Source organism: Perognathus longimembris, chromosome 2, assembly GCF_023159225.1.
Source record: "Perognathus longimembris pacificus isolate PPM17 chromosome 2, ASM2315922v1, whole genome shotgun sequence".
NCBI lineage: Eukaryota > Metazoa > Chordata > Mammalia > Rodentia > Heteromyidae > Perognathus > Perognathus longimembris.
In genome coordinates this window covers 33,123,975-33,141,248 of record NC_063162.1, presented here as the reverse complement: position 1 = coordinate 33,141,248, position 17,274 = coordinate 33,123,975, and the positions used below count along the sequence as shown (strand labels likewise).

Sequence of the window (17,274 nt, the reverse complement as noted above, 5' to 3'; positions counted from 1 at the left end):
AAGATTGCAAATGCAAAAAAGGCTATTTTTAAAGTCCTAGTGTATCTTAGATTGAGAACCTACTGACATTTGGGACATACTCTCATTTGTAAACTTTAATAAATCCAAGGTCATAATGAGTATTTATTCTCATCAAAGATTAGTTTCCAGATGAGGGTATGGCTCAAGTGTTAAGACAACTGCCAAACAAATATCCAGAATCCAAACCCATGTACCACCAAAATTAAACAAACAAATAAATAATAGCTTTTCTCTTTACAACTAGATGCATTATATGCATAATTTAGAGCTTTCTAAGATCAATGATCAAAAAATAATATTTTTATCGATCCAATAAACAGTCTATAAACTTAATTCTATAGGTTGTATTTTAAAGGATATAAATACAATGTTCATAAAATGGAAAAAATTGTCTCTTAGCTTAAAATGATCATATTAAAGGCCATGGATTTCAACATGAGAGAGAGAGAGAGAGAGAGAGAGAGAGAGAGAGAGAGAGACATCCTAGAATAATATCTGAACTCAAACAGAAATAAACAGGGCCATTTAACTGGAAAGGAAGTAGATTTGTAGATTTTTGTTTTTTCCAAAGATCTTTATCAAAATACAATCTTTCTTAGATTAAAGCATGACTTACCATCCTTGATAAGCATATTTAACTGTATACATGACTTACCATGAATATAATATTTGTATGGTACCAGAGATGTTCAAGTTGTGTTTGGCTTTCTATCACTTGAGCTAAACTTATAATTCTAGCTTTTCACTGGTTTATTGAAGATAAGAGTCTCTTGTATTTGTCTACTCAGGCTGGCTTCAAACATCAGCTCTCAGATCTCTGTCTTCTTGTGGCTAGGATTATTAGGATTAGGTGTAAGCTAGTGATATTCATATTTTTGATACTCTATTTTTTTCAGTTGGGGCTAAAGATAATCAAGAAGATTTCTTTAAATATGTAGATAACTGAGACTTGTATAAAAAGCATTAATATTCCAGGAAAACATAAAAAGGAGTGTACATTACAAAGATAGGTGGTTTGAAAATTGTGTATACTTTCTTTCATTTTGCAGCTCTCACTGAAATTTTAATTTTAATAACTTTAATTAAAGCACAAAGCAGGACAAAACTGAACCAGACTAATAAACAGGGACAGCAGAGTGTACATTTAGAAAACAACAATGATTTTGCAAACGAATGTTAGGAAGACTATCATCTCAAATGAGGATGGGTTCTTTTTGTGTTTTTGTGTGTGAGGATCAAGAAATAAAGAATTCTTGGAAGGACAATAATTCATTGACCAGAGAAACCTCTACCTTAAGATTTCACATGATTTTCTTTTAATCTAAAATATAGCAGTCATATATTAGTAACTAAGACACCAGGTTCCAAAATAATATGAATCTTAACACTCAGAACTAATACCATGTCTCTTCTCCCTTCAATTAGCCTAGCTTATCAAAGCAAGGATGCTTTAATATTAGGGAAAGTTCAACAGCACAGGAAACACAACATATTAACAATCAGTGAGTTTAGATGAAGCAGAATGTTCTGTGCAGATTTTGAGGACAGTATGTGAGTGCAAAGGGCAGGTACCAAGCCCGGATTTGGGTTCTTATGAGGAGGCTGCCCCTTCCAGTGCCATTTTAAAACTGTGGCTAACAATACTTATTGTATGGGATTCATTTAAAATTATGGAGAAAATCACATGCAAAACATTTAGATTAAAAAAATGCTCAACAGAAGCATTCTGCAATTTCAATAACCAGAGTTGTTATTAACATTTTAATTCTTCCTTGAGAACTTGAGGGTGTTAGAAGTTCTCTGAATTCAAACTTAGAAGCCATTTTTACTTTCTTTTTCCAAAACCAGGAATTAATTAATTTTATAATCTATAATTAAAATGTCATGATGCTAAAGTAAGCTGGGGATTTCTCTGAAATTCATCCTTAAAAAGTTACCCACTTTGAACAAATAAGTTTACATAAACTTCTTTCTGATTTAATTTAGTTTTCAAATCCCATTATATCCACTTCTTTTTGCTCTGTCAACCCTTGCACGGCCTCTGGCCAAAAGCTATAAAACACTGACCTAAAAATTGCTTCCCTAATCTTAACTGTCTCCTGAAATAGTTTTAATGGCACTTGGAATCTCAAAGAATCTCAGGGTTGGAAAGGATCTTGAATGTCATTTAATACAACTGTTCTTTCTCTCATCCAACATCTCCAACATGTGCAATAAGTCATCATGGAGATTTTAGTGAAAATCCCTAACAATAAAGGCCTCACTTCCTCAAGAGGCAACTTTCCAACACACATCAAGGCTTGAAGAAGCCACCAAATATCTCTGCTGAAATTCTTGACTATTTCCAAACAAGGAACTGCAATTGTGTCTCAGAAAATAACTTAAAAGCTCAGCTCTCACCCCAACTACATTAGGAGCTATTACATAATGAATTACATTTAAGGAATCAATAAGGTGTGATACAGGAGCACAGTCTTTTTATAAAGACTTCAGGAATTGGTCCTGCTATTGTCAAGCAGTGCTTCCCTTAGAGCTCCATCTTGTCTCCTATGTGAGAAAAATGCAGGGGATATGAGAGGCAAAGGCAGAATTGCCCATTTGTTGCCAGTCTGGACTACATAGGAAGACCTATCTTTAAAAAAATGTGAAAAAAAAAAACAACACTAGCTGCTTTCTACTTGTTGGAGAGTCTGCATGAAATTATTCACATAGTAGGCATTTAACAAATGGTAGCAGGTACTAGAAATAATTCTAATGAAGCTCTATCCATGTGCCTTGTTCACAGTGTACATTGTAAACACGTAATTATTATTCATCAAGCCAGTTAGTATCCAAGACCTCAGTTTGAAAGTCATTTCAAATGCCATTCAATGGCAATCATCCGCCTGTCCACCGCCCTCCCCTAAAATAAACATAGCTCCTGGGTGGTAATACATGCAAGAGCAAGATAACAGATTAAAACACTAACACAATAAAACAAAAATATAACAGCCTTGCAGGCATCCCCATAAGACTCACTATAGCATAAAAGTAAACATGGCAGGATGCATGGAATGTGCAGATCTGTGACAGCTTTGTGATACAGGTGAAGTCCGCTCTGTATTTGAGAGTTCAGGCTGTCTATAACTAGGAGATGGAAGAACTCAAATTGGGAGATATCCACAGTAAAACACAGAAATGCTAATTCTTCAGAACTGTCTCTACAATAATAGCAGAACAAATGTTCACAAACAGGTTAACTGAGAACAGCAATAGAGTTCAGCGTGGTTTTCCTACCCTCTTCCTTTTATGGCTGCACAGCCTCCAGCAACTCTGGCAGCTCAGTCCAACAATGGCTTCCTATCTGGTCTCCAGCCTTCCATTTTTACTCAGCCTTTAAGAATAGGGTCTCCGTCTTCCTCCCCTCTCATGCTCTGCCCTCTCTCCTCCCCTCTACCCTCTCTCTCTCTCCCTCTAGCTCTTCTAGCTTCTATCTTGGTTTTTAAAATAAATTTAAAATTACACTTATTATAATTGTCCATTCTTTAAATGCATGTCACGGCTGGGAATATGGCCTAATGGCAAGAGTGTTTGCCTTGTATACATGAAACCCTGGGTTCGATTCCCCAGCATCACATATATAAAAAACGGCCAGAAATGGCACTGTGGCTCAAGTGGCAGAGTGCTAGCCTTGAGCAAAAAGGAGCCAGGGACAGTGCTCAGGCCCTGAGTCCAAGAGCGCAATAGCTATAACCTTATGAACACATAAGATGATGCTAAGTGAAATGATTTCCATGTTATGGAAACGATTGTTATATCACAGTTGTAACTACCTTCAACGTACCATGTGTATCTGTAGCTTCTATTATTGATGATGTTCTTGTATCACCTTCCTGTGGTTGTACCTACACTATCTCTGTAATCTTATCTGAGTATATTGGAAACCATGTATACTGGTATTAGAACTAGGAAATTGAAAGGGAAGACCAAAATTGAGAGACACAGGGTAAAAAAAGAAAAACAACTACAAAAGCAATACTTGCAAAACTGTATGGTCTAAGTGAATGGAACACCTCATGGGGGGAAAGGGAAAGGGGGAGGGGGGTATGAGGGATGAGGTAACAAATAGTACAAGTAATGTATCCAATGCCTAACGTATGGAACTGTAACCTCTCTGTACATCAGTTTGATAATAAAAATTTGAAATTAAAAAAAAGAAATTTGTAATGTGAAAAAAAAACAAAGCCCAGGACTGGCAAAAAAACAAAAACAAACAAATAAATGCATGTTACTCTGTGCTTTGTACATACAAAGCTTGTTTTCCATTAACCCAGTAGCAATAAACACATTTTTCAGAACAAGGTATTATTTTATTGACAAATTCTTAAAATGTTGAACTGCATTGCCCATATTCCTAGGCTCTATGTCATTTGTGTAACCCCCCCACTCAAAAAATAATAAATAAGTAAATAAATGTGAGTGTTGAAAGGGATGACAATAATAACCATACTCTGTGTTCATAAACTTCTTTGTTCAATTGGCAACTCTTTGTACAACAACTTCAAGATAATAAATATATTCAAACAATAAACGAATGTTTCAGTTTGTACATTCAACTTCAACCTAGTTACTATCAAATTGAAAAGTGTAAACTATTTGGGGTAAGAGGACAATAGTTCTGAGGTAATAGTTTTCCTCCAAAACATTTTTACATTTTAATTTAATTTATAATCTATCATATTTGATATTACTTATATAACTACTTTTAGACCCTTTTAAAAATGTTTTGAAACCACTATAAAATAGTTGTCCCTCCTCCTTTACACCCTCTGCCCCCCCCCCACACACACTGCTCGTGGACAGCAGGCAATTAATCAATACAGCTCTCAAATTGTTGACTGGCTCTCTTTAGGAAATCATAGAATTGAAGGCATCACCAAGAAAAAAAAAATCAATGAGGCTATTTCTAATCTTTATTGCAGAGAAAAAAGTGTCCATCTTCCTTCATCCAAAAAAAGTTTCTACAACTACTTCAGCTTTCATATCAGCATATTTTTCCCATATCTAAATTAACACATGTCACACAGGAGCAATGCAGCTTTAAAAGTTGACTAGAACACTAGTTGCTGAAAGAGAGAGAGTAGGGTTAAATAAAAGAAATGAAGCTAAACAATGGAGGAGTCTAAGTTCTAGGCTACTCTCAGCTAAGCAAATCAATTAATTAAACTATAAAACACTTTAAGGACTCTCTCCTAACCTAGTTCAAAACCTAACAAAATAAGCACCAAGCGATGAATACTTGCAAAGGGCGGTGGAACAAGGGAAGAGGAGTAAACCATGAATGTGGAAGGGGAGGAGGATGTAGTCAAAAATTCAGAAACGTTAGGAAAGGGGTGGGTCAAAGGGGAATGAGATTATTGAAGGGGGTGACACAGCTCAACAAGCATTGTATTCATATACCATTTTGTTAAATTGTACCTCCCTTGTACAACTACTTAAAGATAATAATAAATAAAATAAAATATAAAGAAGTCGTAGAGAAAATGCAATAATGTTTTGGACAAAAATGATATACAAATATATATATAAAAATATATACATACATGATATATGTGTGTATACACTACAAACATGGACTAATTAAAATATTTAATGCAGATTTATATATTTTATATGACATATACGGGCTGTGACTATGAATATCATATGTAGATGAATCGACTGGAAATCCCCCTTTTCAAAATACATCTGTGCTCTGAATGTGGGAGCTATAGGTGTGACACCAACCGCTACTACAGAAATAGCTACTTTCAATGGAATCCAGTTATGTTTGGGGAAAAAATGACACTTTTTATTGAGGCTTTAAATTTTTTTCTGCCTCTTTTAGCTTGCTTTGAAATAGATGTTCAAAATATTCCTACTGCTATGACTGGGTTTTGCTTGAAACAGTTTCTTCTTGTAACACGCTCATGTAATTTGACTATGCAGACTGCACATTTTAATTGTTTTGTATTTGAAATAGAATCTTATTTTTAAAAAAAAACTGGCTCTCCATGTAAGCTTGAATATGGATTAAACAATAATGACAACAGTTTATTTAGGAATATTTCTTTCCAGCAAGGGGCAAAACAGTTTGGAAGTATAGTTAAGAAATTGGAAAGGGAATAAAAGAAGAAAGCTCCAGGTGATTTCCTGGTTGAGATAATAGTTATTCACAGCTAATGCTTTGCAAACACATTGCCACATTTACGCACAATTTAAAAACCTTGAAGAAAACAAAAAGGTAATAAAATAAATACTAGACTAGGAGTTGTACTGACCGGAAGAATCACGAAAGCTATCTTCTTCCTTAGCTGTGCTAGAGACAAACTGTGCATCTTTGAGTCAGTCATTTAGCTTAGCCTCTCTGGACCTTATCATGACTGACTGAATTCAATACGCATAGCTATTTGACTACAAAGCAAATGCTCCTCACATTGCACTGCCCTGAATATCATAGTTTAAATTATGAAAAGCCAAATCTATGGGTGTCTGGTACTTTATGAGAAAACCGTGAAGTTGGCACAGAGGTCTAAAATCATTGTTCCATGCTGTCAGATACTAAGGGATTTCAGTAGCTGTTGAATCAAAATTAAGCACTTCAGTTGCCAAGTTGAAGCCCATGGAGCTTTTGCAATATTTTATTCCAATTCCCGTGGAATAAGATCTGGTATATATTGAATAATACCATAATATGTTGACAGTATTTTGAAAAATCAATCCATAGAGTATGTTAGACTAATATAGCATTCATAGGAATCTGGATTAAAAATAAAAAATATTTTATCTGCTTTACAGTAAACTCATGTTATTGTGGATATGAATATCTTTAAGAGTTCCCTAAAGGAGAAAGCAAGCTTGAAATATTGCATTTCATTCTCTAATTTTGTCCAATCTCAATTTTCCTAATATGCAATCAAAGCTCAATATCTGAACAAAACAAGTTGGTCTAGCACTTTAATCATCAAAGCTATTTCCATAATACATCCAGATCTGGTTCAAGCCTCATATGTCACAACAGTTTTGTAAATTTTAACTAACAATGTCTCTGGCAAATGTTCTTTTGAACCTAATGAAAAGAAAAAAAATGAAATGCAATCCAGATTCGGAAACTCATGAAGATGATAAAATCTGGTGAGACCTTTATTGCACATAATTTTTATTTTTAGTGGAAAGGTATGGAACCTGCCCAGATAATCATCAATGGACAAATGGATACACACACACACACACACACACACACACACACACACGCACACGTATATTTTACTCATCCATTTGAATTTTACTCATCCTTTAGGAAGAATGATACTGAATCATTTGCAAAGAAATGGAAGGACTTGGAAAAAAAACATGTCAAATGAAGCAAGGGCCTGGAAGACAAAGGATACGTTTTCTCTCATACGTGGAAGCTACAATTAACTTACAAATGTATAACTAATCACTTCAGGGTGGTAAGCAAATGGACTCAAATGTGTTAAACAAAATATGGTATTTTAAGGAGATAATTCTAATAGTGTAATTCCTTAGAAAGTCTAACTCACAGCCTGGAAATGTGGGAAGGAGGGTCAAAAGAAAGAGGGAATGTGATGAAGAAGGGGAGAAAGAATGTAGTCGTAAAATTCAAGACATATTCTACAAAATTAAGAAAATTGAGGAGAGAGGCGAGGTTGGGAGGGATGAGGGAAATGAGGAAATGGGTGACATGGATCAAGAGGCATTGTATTCATAAAGTACTTCCTCGAAAACCAAGTCCTTTGAATAACTACTTGAAGATAATAAAATAATACAATGTAAAAATGAATACCAGAAGAAAGAACATAGACTAGTCCATTTTTTATTTTTTTTATTTATTTATTTATTTTTAATTTTATTTAAAACTCAGTCTTTTTTCTGTCGAGAAACTGCATAACTTGTGTCTATGGTAAGTTTGGTTAGATAGCACTGGAGGCCTGACTCTTAGGAAACCCAAAAGGGTTTCAGAAACATCAAATGCAAAAATCCATGGCTTCTTTCTGAGATGCAGTGATAACTGAAGACCTCCAATGCTAGAACCCCTCTGCTTAGGGAAGGTAAACAGGATCTGATCAGAGACCATGAGAAAAAGGCTCCCATTCTACACATAAAACACCTAGACTACTAAACTACCATATTAACCTACTTCCTGCCTCGTGGGCCATAAGATAATACCTTTAGCCCAAAATAAACCAAACTATAAGGATTCAGTTTGGTTTTGTAGGTGATGCCTAGCAACTTGGCCAAGAATAAAAAGAAACACATGGCGCTTGTTCCTGACAGTGAGTATGGTTTTACTAGAAAGAATTTCCCTTCAGAAGAAAGAACTGAACTCTGCTCGTGGCTCTGCAGCTTTCTACATTTCAGAAAAAAGTCTAACCTGTTTGAATTTCAGTTCCTTTGGGCTTTTCACAAAACAGGCCATTTTAAGAAAAGTCTCTTCTAAAAGTACACAAATAACTGTTTTTAATTTTGTAGTATTAAGAACCAAATTGCAAACATTATTGGACCTGCAAGTTCCTTAGTAACACAAAACTCTTGAAATGCAGCTAAAGTTACCAGCATCCAACTTGGAAGAATTCCTCTTTTCATGGGTTCATCAATGAGTCCCAGCCCACCTGCCCAATAAGATTCCCAGTCATCTTATCTCCACATATCATCTTCATGGAGACTTCCTTGATACCAAGTTAAGACTTCATTAATGATCCCTACCTAACCATGCATTTTTCAAACTTCAGACCATCCTACAAATAGGTGCACATCATTTAATACCAAAATGATGATATTGTTCGTAAATAAAATTGCTCTACTTCCTTTTGTCTTATATTTTTTTCTTTTCATTGTGTCTTGTTTCTTGCCTGTTACACTAGCCAGAACCTGTGGTACAATTTTGAATAGAAGAAAAGAGAGAGATGCCCTCATCCTGCTCCCAATCTTATAGCGAAAGCAATTTAATCTTTCACCATTAAGGATGACGTTAGCTGTGGGGTTTTGTAAGTGCCCTTCATCAAGTTAAGGAAGACATCTCCTAGTTCTGCTGAGAGATTTTCATTAGAAAATATGGATATTGCTTTCTGTCCAATGCCTTTTATTTGCCCACTGGAAAGATCATGTAGGGTTTGGGGTTGGGGAGCTTATTCCACTTATTGATTTGGTGAATGACATTGATTTACTTTTAAATGGTGAACCAGCCTTACATTCATGAGATAAAACCCAGTTGTTCAGGATGAGTTACCCTTTTCATATTTCATTAGATTCCCTTAGCTAAATTTCATTTTACATTTACGTTTGTGAAGGACATTATTCTGTAGTTTCTTTCTTCTAGTGTCTCCTTTTCATTTTGCATCAGGGATTGCAGATAGATAATTTGAGTCATAATGTTTCTCTTCCTTCTCATCTATTGGAAGGGATTGTCAAGTCTTTGCATTGTTTCTTCATGAAATGTTTAGTAGCATGCACCAGGGAAGTCTTCTGGGCTCATAGCTTTCATTGTGGGAGGTTTAAAACTGAAATCTGAGTTTCTTCATTAGGAATATTATGGTTTAGATTATCTGGCTCTAAATGGGTGAGCATGGAGAGCCTTTTAAACAATTTGTTTGTTTTAAGTAAGTTGCCACAGTATATACTTTAATCCAATTAAAACAGGAAAAATCTATAAAATTTCTGTTACTCCTGACTTTGGTCATTTCTGTCTTTGCCCACTTTCTCAGGTCTACCTAAAGGGTGTCAGTTTCACTGGTCTTACTGTTGTATGCACTGGCTTTCCTCACAGACTTCTTTCCATTGTTTTTCTTGTTTTCTGTTTCACTGATTTCTAATCTTAAGTTTTATTATATCCGTTCTTCTACTTACTTCAGCTTTAATTTGCTCTTATTTGTCAAGTTTTAAACTTGTGAGTCATCATGTCCTACCACACTATAAAATCCTACTAATGTTAGGCTGGTGTTCTACACCTCACCTCCTAGGATCTGATACCCACCTCCCTCTTAGCCCTGCTTCCCACTGACTTCCCACACCCTGCCCTACTCCAGCCTACTTGTTCTCAGTGTAGATCTTGGGGCCTTTCCACTTGTTTATCCTCTTACATGAGACTGAGACATTGTGTGTGTATGGGGGTGGGGGTTGTTGTATCTTATTTCAACATTTTTCAGAATTAAAGGCAGCTTTACCTAATCTCTGTTTGTCACCCAACACTGTGGCATTGTGAATTACACAACAGGTGATCAATAAGCATGTAGAGAATGAAAACTCAGTATGTACTTTGTCTCTCTTTAAGATTTGTTACACCAGTAATATTTTGGTGACATCTTCAAACTACAACTTCAACTTTTTTTTCTGTTTCTGGCTTTAGAATACAGTTCTTCTAAAGGTACCAATGATGTTATCTGTGAATGCAAGTTTAGTTTATGACTGGCCCAATCATAAGGCTTCACTTGCGCTGCTGAGGAAATACAGGTGCCTGAATCTAAGTATGGCTGACAGCTTTATCCCCTTCTAGGAAAGTTTCCAAATTCTTAAGAAAAATGTTTCTTTATAAAGGTGGGTTAAGTTGTAATTGGGAGCTGAAATTCCTTGAGGGAGTAACCTCAGTCCAAAAAAAAAAGCCGGGTCTTATAAAACTATGGACATTGTATCTCTCCCTTCACCACCCTGCCTTAAATGATGGATTCTCTTGAGTTGTAACTCAAGTCTCTTCCTAAGTTTTACTCACACTATCAACTTGTTGAGCATGTGCTCAATAGGATATGAATGTTTCAACCTGGGCCAATTAATTTGATTGCAACAATCCTGTAAGGTGTATAGTATTGACTGTTGTGTAATTACAAGGAAACTTAGGTCAATGAGGGTCAATAACATGTCCAAAATTCAATAAGCATTTAACCTCGCTTGAGTTCAAACTCAACATAGCTATCTGATTCCATTGCCCTCACTTTACCATAATTTCCTTTCCCAGGGTAAGGATCAAAATTTGGGAGGCAAGAATATGCCTTGCTTATTGCTATTTTTTCTGATGTGTCTCCTCTAAAGTAGAAATTAAATGAACTATCTTACAAAGGCATACAATCATTATTTTTATTTGAAATTATCTTCCAGATAAACATCATACTATACAAAACCTTGTATCCTTGTAGAACAGTTTAGTTCATGTTTGCAGATGTGTCTTCACGCAAGCAATACAAAGATGAAATTGAGTGACCGTTGCAATAAAAGTGACTGCCTTAATAATTTTAACAAAATGAAAACCATGAGGCGCAAAGTACATAAATGAAGAAAGGAAGCAGAGGAGCATGCAGTTATAATATTCAATGCATATCCAATAAAACTAGGAAAATTGGCCAGCAGGGTTAGGAGAATGGGGGAGAATGATGAAAGAATTGACAGTCATCAAGATGCTTTGTGCTTAAAACCTGACTTGGTGAATGAAAACCTTTTTGTACAACTACTTACAATTTTTAAAAAGCTTAATTAAAAATAATTACATGTTGTCAGGATGAGAACCAACTACATTTTTTCTAAATAAAAGTAAAATAACTGTAATGTCTTATTTTTCTATAATCTCCAAATTTAGGGTGACAGCTTGCTCAGCACTAGTCCTCATTCATTTGATAAAATTATAAAACATGTCAAAAGTTGGGAAAATTGCATTAAATAGTATAATAGTTACCCATGTAGTCATCACTCAATTTTGGTAGATCTCAACATTTTCTAATATTTGACTAAACTAGCTCTCTTCCATCCTCTGTTTACTCTCTCTTTGAGTCAAAAGGAAATGATTTAATATCTTCCTTCTCTTAGTTATTACCTCATTACTTATCATTTTCATCAGAATGGAGATTTTAATAATTATACTCCATTTGTCCTAACCAATAGTATTTTATAATTGAGTATTCTCCATAAGAGTTATAATATGCGTTTGCAAAATCTTTATTCACTCAAACATGTTTTTCAAATGTATCTATAACTTACCATTTAATATCTCTTAATTAAACAAAACATAGTGTACCTATTTCTAAAAGTAAAGGTGTAGTTTTCTACAGGAGCATCTAAAATATTCTCAAATAGCTGGTCACAGCGATGCACACCTATCATCCCAGGTATGCAAAAGACTGAGAACAGGAAGATCACCATTTCAAAACAGTCTGTGCAACATATTTGAGAGACCTTATCTCAACAACAAAAAACAAAACTAACCAGAATATGAAATTAACCAGAAGATGAAGGGCTGTAAGTGTGGCTCAAGTAGTAGAGGGCCTGCCTGGCAAGAATTAAGCCCTGAGTTCAAACTCCAGTGTCAGCTGTTCATAATATGTATGAGCAATATACAGTCCCTAAAGGCTTTCTGCTTCCTTTCAGGTTTTGTTTTCTTTGTTGGCAGTACTAGTCATTAGCACATGTCCTCATACCACTTGATCCATTCCTCCAGGCCTTTTCACTTTATTTTTCAGATGTTTGTTGCTTTTTTTCCAGGGCTAGCCTTAGACCCTAATACTCCAACTTCTGCTTTCTGCCTAGCTGATTGTACAGGCATGCACTCCACTGTACCTGTGTCCTCTCCGCTTCTTTCTTTACTTTCCATCTCTCCCCATCCTTGGAAGTACTGAGATTTGGACCCAAGGCCTCCCATTGTGAGAGTTATATACCTTGCCACGTTTGTTATTATACTTACACATGATCTCTTGTCACTCTTTTAATAATGCCATTTGAATGCTTGATTTTATCTCAATGTGTACTATTTTAATTTATATATATATTCTTCAGAAAGTTCCTCATTTTGTAACCCAGGCCTCAAATTTGAAATTCGCTTGCATCAGTCTTCTGAGTGCTGGGATTATAGGTACATGCCATCACACGATGCTTATTCCTTTTATGTTTAACAAAGCTATGCATGAAGATGATTTAAACAGTCACACCAACAAAGCTTTTTATAAGTGCAGTTTTCCATTATGGACCAAGTTCTACCACTGAAGAGCCACTTTCAACGTTTTTGGAGATGGTTTTATTTGTTTCCATCAGACTATCATACTTTATTGCTACTTCTGGTTTTTAGTTTAGCAATTATTCATCCACTTCTTACTATGAAAGAAAACATTTATGCCTTTCTCCTTCCAATGACCTCACAAAACACAACACGCTCTTTTGCATTTACAACACACATATACATGCAGACACAGACACACTCAAATCTACACATCCTATCTACACCTATCTAACTCTTTCAGTATTATACAATATTCATTAGTCGGGTAGTGATTTACTTCTTATATTTTATCACTATGTACATGCTTTCCATCACTAATATTTGCAGTATAAGTAGATTCCCTTTTAATGGTATTACATATTTTTTATTTTTTTATCCTTCCTCGCATTCTCCAATGTCTACGTTAAAATTCATTTATTTTTCTTATTTTCTTTTAAAGACACTTTAATTTTTATATTGACAAACAAAATTGTAAATATTTATTGCTAGGGAAGTTGGGGAGATGTTAGTAGACAGACCCAAAATTTCAGTTAGAAAGGAATTAAGTTCAAGAGATTCATTCCACAAAATGATAGCCATGATTAATAATATATTCTCTTTTTCAATAATACTAAGAAATTGGATATGAAGAGTTCTCACCACAGGAATGATAAGTATGTGAAGTAATTTCCATGCTAATTAGCAGAATTAGTCACTCCACAATGTATGTACTTTTTTCCTATTGAAAAGCATTTCTTTCTAATTGCTAACAACTGTTATTTTTGTGTGTGCCCAATTCTTTTATAAGTAATTGGGTTTTGTACTTATCTCAGACTCTCCTCCAATATATACACATATTATCTCAAACGCATTCCTAGAATTAGAGGTGCTATGAACTTTCAAAGACAGTGGCCCAGCTTCAGTCAGGACCAGGAGTTCTGCAAGCTTGATGTTCAATTGTAATCAGTTCTCCCTGCCTGCAAGTCTGGGAATTCATGTGGATGCCCACTTGATCCACCTTCTTGATCTCCTCCCTATTTAGGAGCTTATGGTCATTCTCTTTTACCTTTCAGGAAAAAGATGGAGAGGAGGTAAAGGTTTTGAGAGCTTGATGATCTGAAATACCTTTGATCTATCATCACAATTTGCTGATGATGTTAAAAGGTGCTACTTTACTTCTTCAAACCCCCCAAAATACAAAGCTGTTCTGCTGCTTGAATAAAAAAAAAATATTTACCCCTTGAGCCTTGCCCAGTACACTAAAATTCCATGGTCAAATTCCCTTATGAGTGAATCTTAAGTAATCACAATATTGGGCCCATAATAGATTTTTAGGATCTGAAAACTCTATTTCCTCAATTCTGAATTTTGTTGATTTTTTTTTCATTAACACCCTCCTCTGGACTTTTCCTCCTCTTTTGTACATGCTATGATTTCTCTAATTTTCTCATTTCAAATTTTTCAAAGAGGAGAATTTAAAATATGTTTAATAAATAATGATATCTTGGTTATGAGAAATTAGGCATCTACTTAACAACCAGTCCTCAAAATAAATAAGTCACGATTTTAGTTTTTGCCAGTTTTTGTGGTACAAGTAGAATCACAATTTCTAATTTCAAATTACCAACAAGACATGACATCACTCAGCATAGAATTGGGAAAAGATATAATTTGTACACTTTTATATAATATTGTCCCCAGGCAAACACAATATGCAAATAGCCCCCAAAGTATAGGCATTCATGAAATATTAAGGGGTGAGTTTTGTTGTACTTAGTTCCTTTGTTTTGATACAAATTATTGAATTGTGAGTTTATGGATTTTAATTTTTGATAACTGCTTTGCAGCTAGCATAACAGCCTCTGAAAATGCAGCAGTTTGCTCTGGGACATGTTGGTTTCTGTGACCTAGTGCAATGAATGGTTCGTTCATTTTGTGGCATAAGATTGGATGTTTGTTGTCGTCAAGTTTAAAACAAAGGATTTCTAGACATGGGGAAACTAGGTAAAGTTGAGGGCAGGAATCTTGAATATTAAACCTCAAATTAAATAAAACTACACAACTAAATGTAGAAAGCTCCCAGTATTTCTCTCCCATCCATGTAACTGCTATCCTCAGTCTCTACATTCTGAAAATGAAAAAAAGAAAAAACCAGGTTGCTTCTCAGCTTTCCCCAACTTCAGTTCTCTTTGGTCTGATAAGCCAGGAGTCTTGTTCCCATCTCTTTCAGTTCCTAAAATATTCTCACTATGATCTCCAATTCTGTTTTCTTTACCTTGTGGAATTGACTTTTTTCTAAAAACAAAAACAAAAAAACACTTTTTTCAATGACATTTGGAAGAAGTAGAAATATATGCATTTGTTTTATCTCTCATCTTAACAATCTGTGGTTGTGAACTGGGACAGGTCGACTTTTGCAAACCACTGAAACAGCCCCTTCCTCCTGACAGACAGCTGGATGTTTATCATCTGCAAGCTCAAAGGAAAATCATGTAGTATGCTAAAATGATAGGACTTCAACTTCTGAGAGCAGAATACAAAGTACTAGAAACATTTAAAAAATAATCTAAAGTCACTCTCAGGAGAGTGTGTATCTGGGGTTGGCCTGCCAGAATACAATCCATAGATTGAGTGGCTGAACAACAGAAACTTATTTCTTCAAGTCTAGAAGTTGGAAAGCGTATGATCAAGGTGGCAGCCTGTTCTCTTTCTGATGATAGCCCTCCTGACTTATAGATGACAGCTGTTTCATTGTGACTCCACAGGGCAGAGAGAAGAGAGCTCTCTGATGTATCTTATTATAAGGAATCTAATTCTGTTATACTATGACTCTGCCTGCTGACCTCATTTGTTATTATTCCTTCCTTAAAGGCCATATCTCCACATACTTGGGTGTACTAGAAGGTTTAAAATTCAATATTTTTTAAAAAATCATCTTTAAGTATATACAGATAATTTCAACATATCAATTTGTGTATATAATGCATCTTGATCAATGTCATCCCTTGCATCATTTTCCCCCATCTTCCCCAACCCCACCCATTCACTCAAGGTACTGCTTCCATTTTCACATACACATTCCATATTGAATATTATGACCATGTTTCCCACCCTTCCTCTAAATTCTGAAGGACATAAGCATTTTATTGAAAAGAGGAAGGAAGTTTTTCAACTTTCCTTAATGCATCCAGGGATGGATCAGACTACAGAAATGAGCCAAGAGCTACTTTGTTGGCTAAAACCTCTTTACTTTCATGTTAGGATAAAACCATTTTTCATCTGTGACCAGGGTCACACAAAGAAGAGTAAATAAAACACTCAGAGTCACCATTTGTATGCAGTCCCAAGAGCTTGTTTAAGCAATGTCTTGCATTGAGCACATCTCTAGAGGATATAGTTTTCTTGTTTGCAACATCCAAATAACTTCTTAGTATTTCCAGGGACTACCTTTATATCCACATATCTTTCCACATATCTCCACATATCTTTCTTATCCCTCACCATCTCTGTAATAATCTATCACCACTTCCTTCATCAATTACATTTCCCTAATTCCCAAAATTAGAAAGCCTTCTTCCCTGCCAGTGTTCAGAGGGCAGTTTGTTTTAACAAATGTATTTTGTTCCACTGAGCATATATATTGATTGCCTCTAGTAAGACAAGGGAATCTTGGTACTGTAAGAACCACGAATGTTGTGCATCATTACATATCTAAGAACAGGGAATGTATAAGATATGGACTGGAAAGATCCAGACATTCAGCAGTGTCCAAAACAGAAAGTGACTAGGTCATGGAACTTTCATTGAGTGTCTGAGCATGTTCATTTAAGTCACTCCATATCTGAGCCATTCAATCTTCAGAAAGTTGTTTTTTGTTGTTGTTGTTGTTTTGCCTAAAATATGTCCTCACTAATTTCAAGAATCTAGAGCTTGACATTTTCTATTTTCACTTTCTGAATATCTCTTCATTTTTCTTACCCAATCAAATATTTCAAGTATATTTTTTACCCAGAAGTGAAGACATAAGTTCTGTTAAGGGTCCTTTAGCTAAAGTGAGCAATGCATTGAATTTCACCCAAAGCAAAAATGTCATCTAAAACTTTTAGTACTTTGAGGACAAAGAGGACTTTCTACAAGTTTTCAGAGTAAAAGACGTAGTCAAATGATGATTTCTCTGTTGGAAACACCTAGCAATAAGGCACATACTAGGCACAGTAATATTTTCAATATAAGTCAATTACTTGCTGACTTTCTTCTACAGA

General features: G+C 35.2%; 1 protein-coding gene across 1 annotated transcript in view; it reads right to left on the bottom strand.

The window, feature by feature from the left end:
- The window catches only part of Prkg1 (protein kinase cGMP-dependent 1), a 919,569-nt gene that overhangs the window by 878,325 nt on the left and 23,970 nt on the right, over positions 1-17,274 (bottom strand). The gene's annotated exons all lie outside the window — the stretch shown is intronic.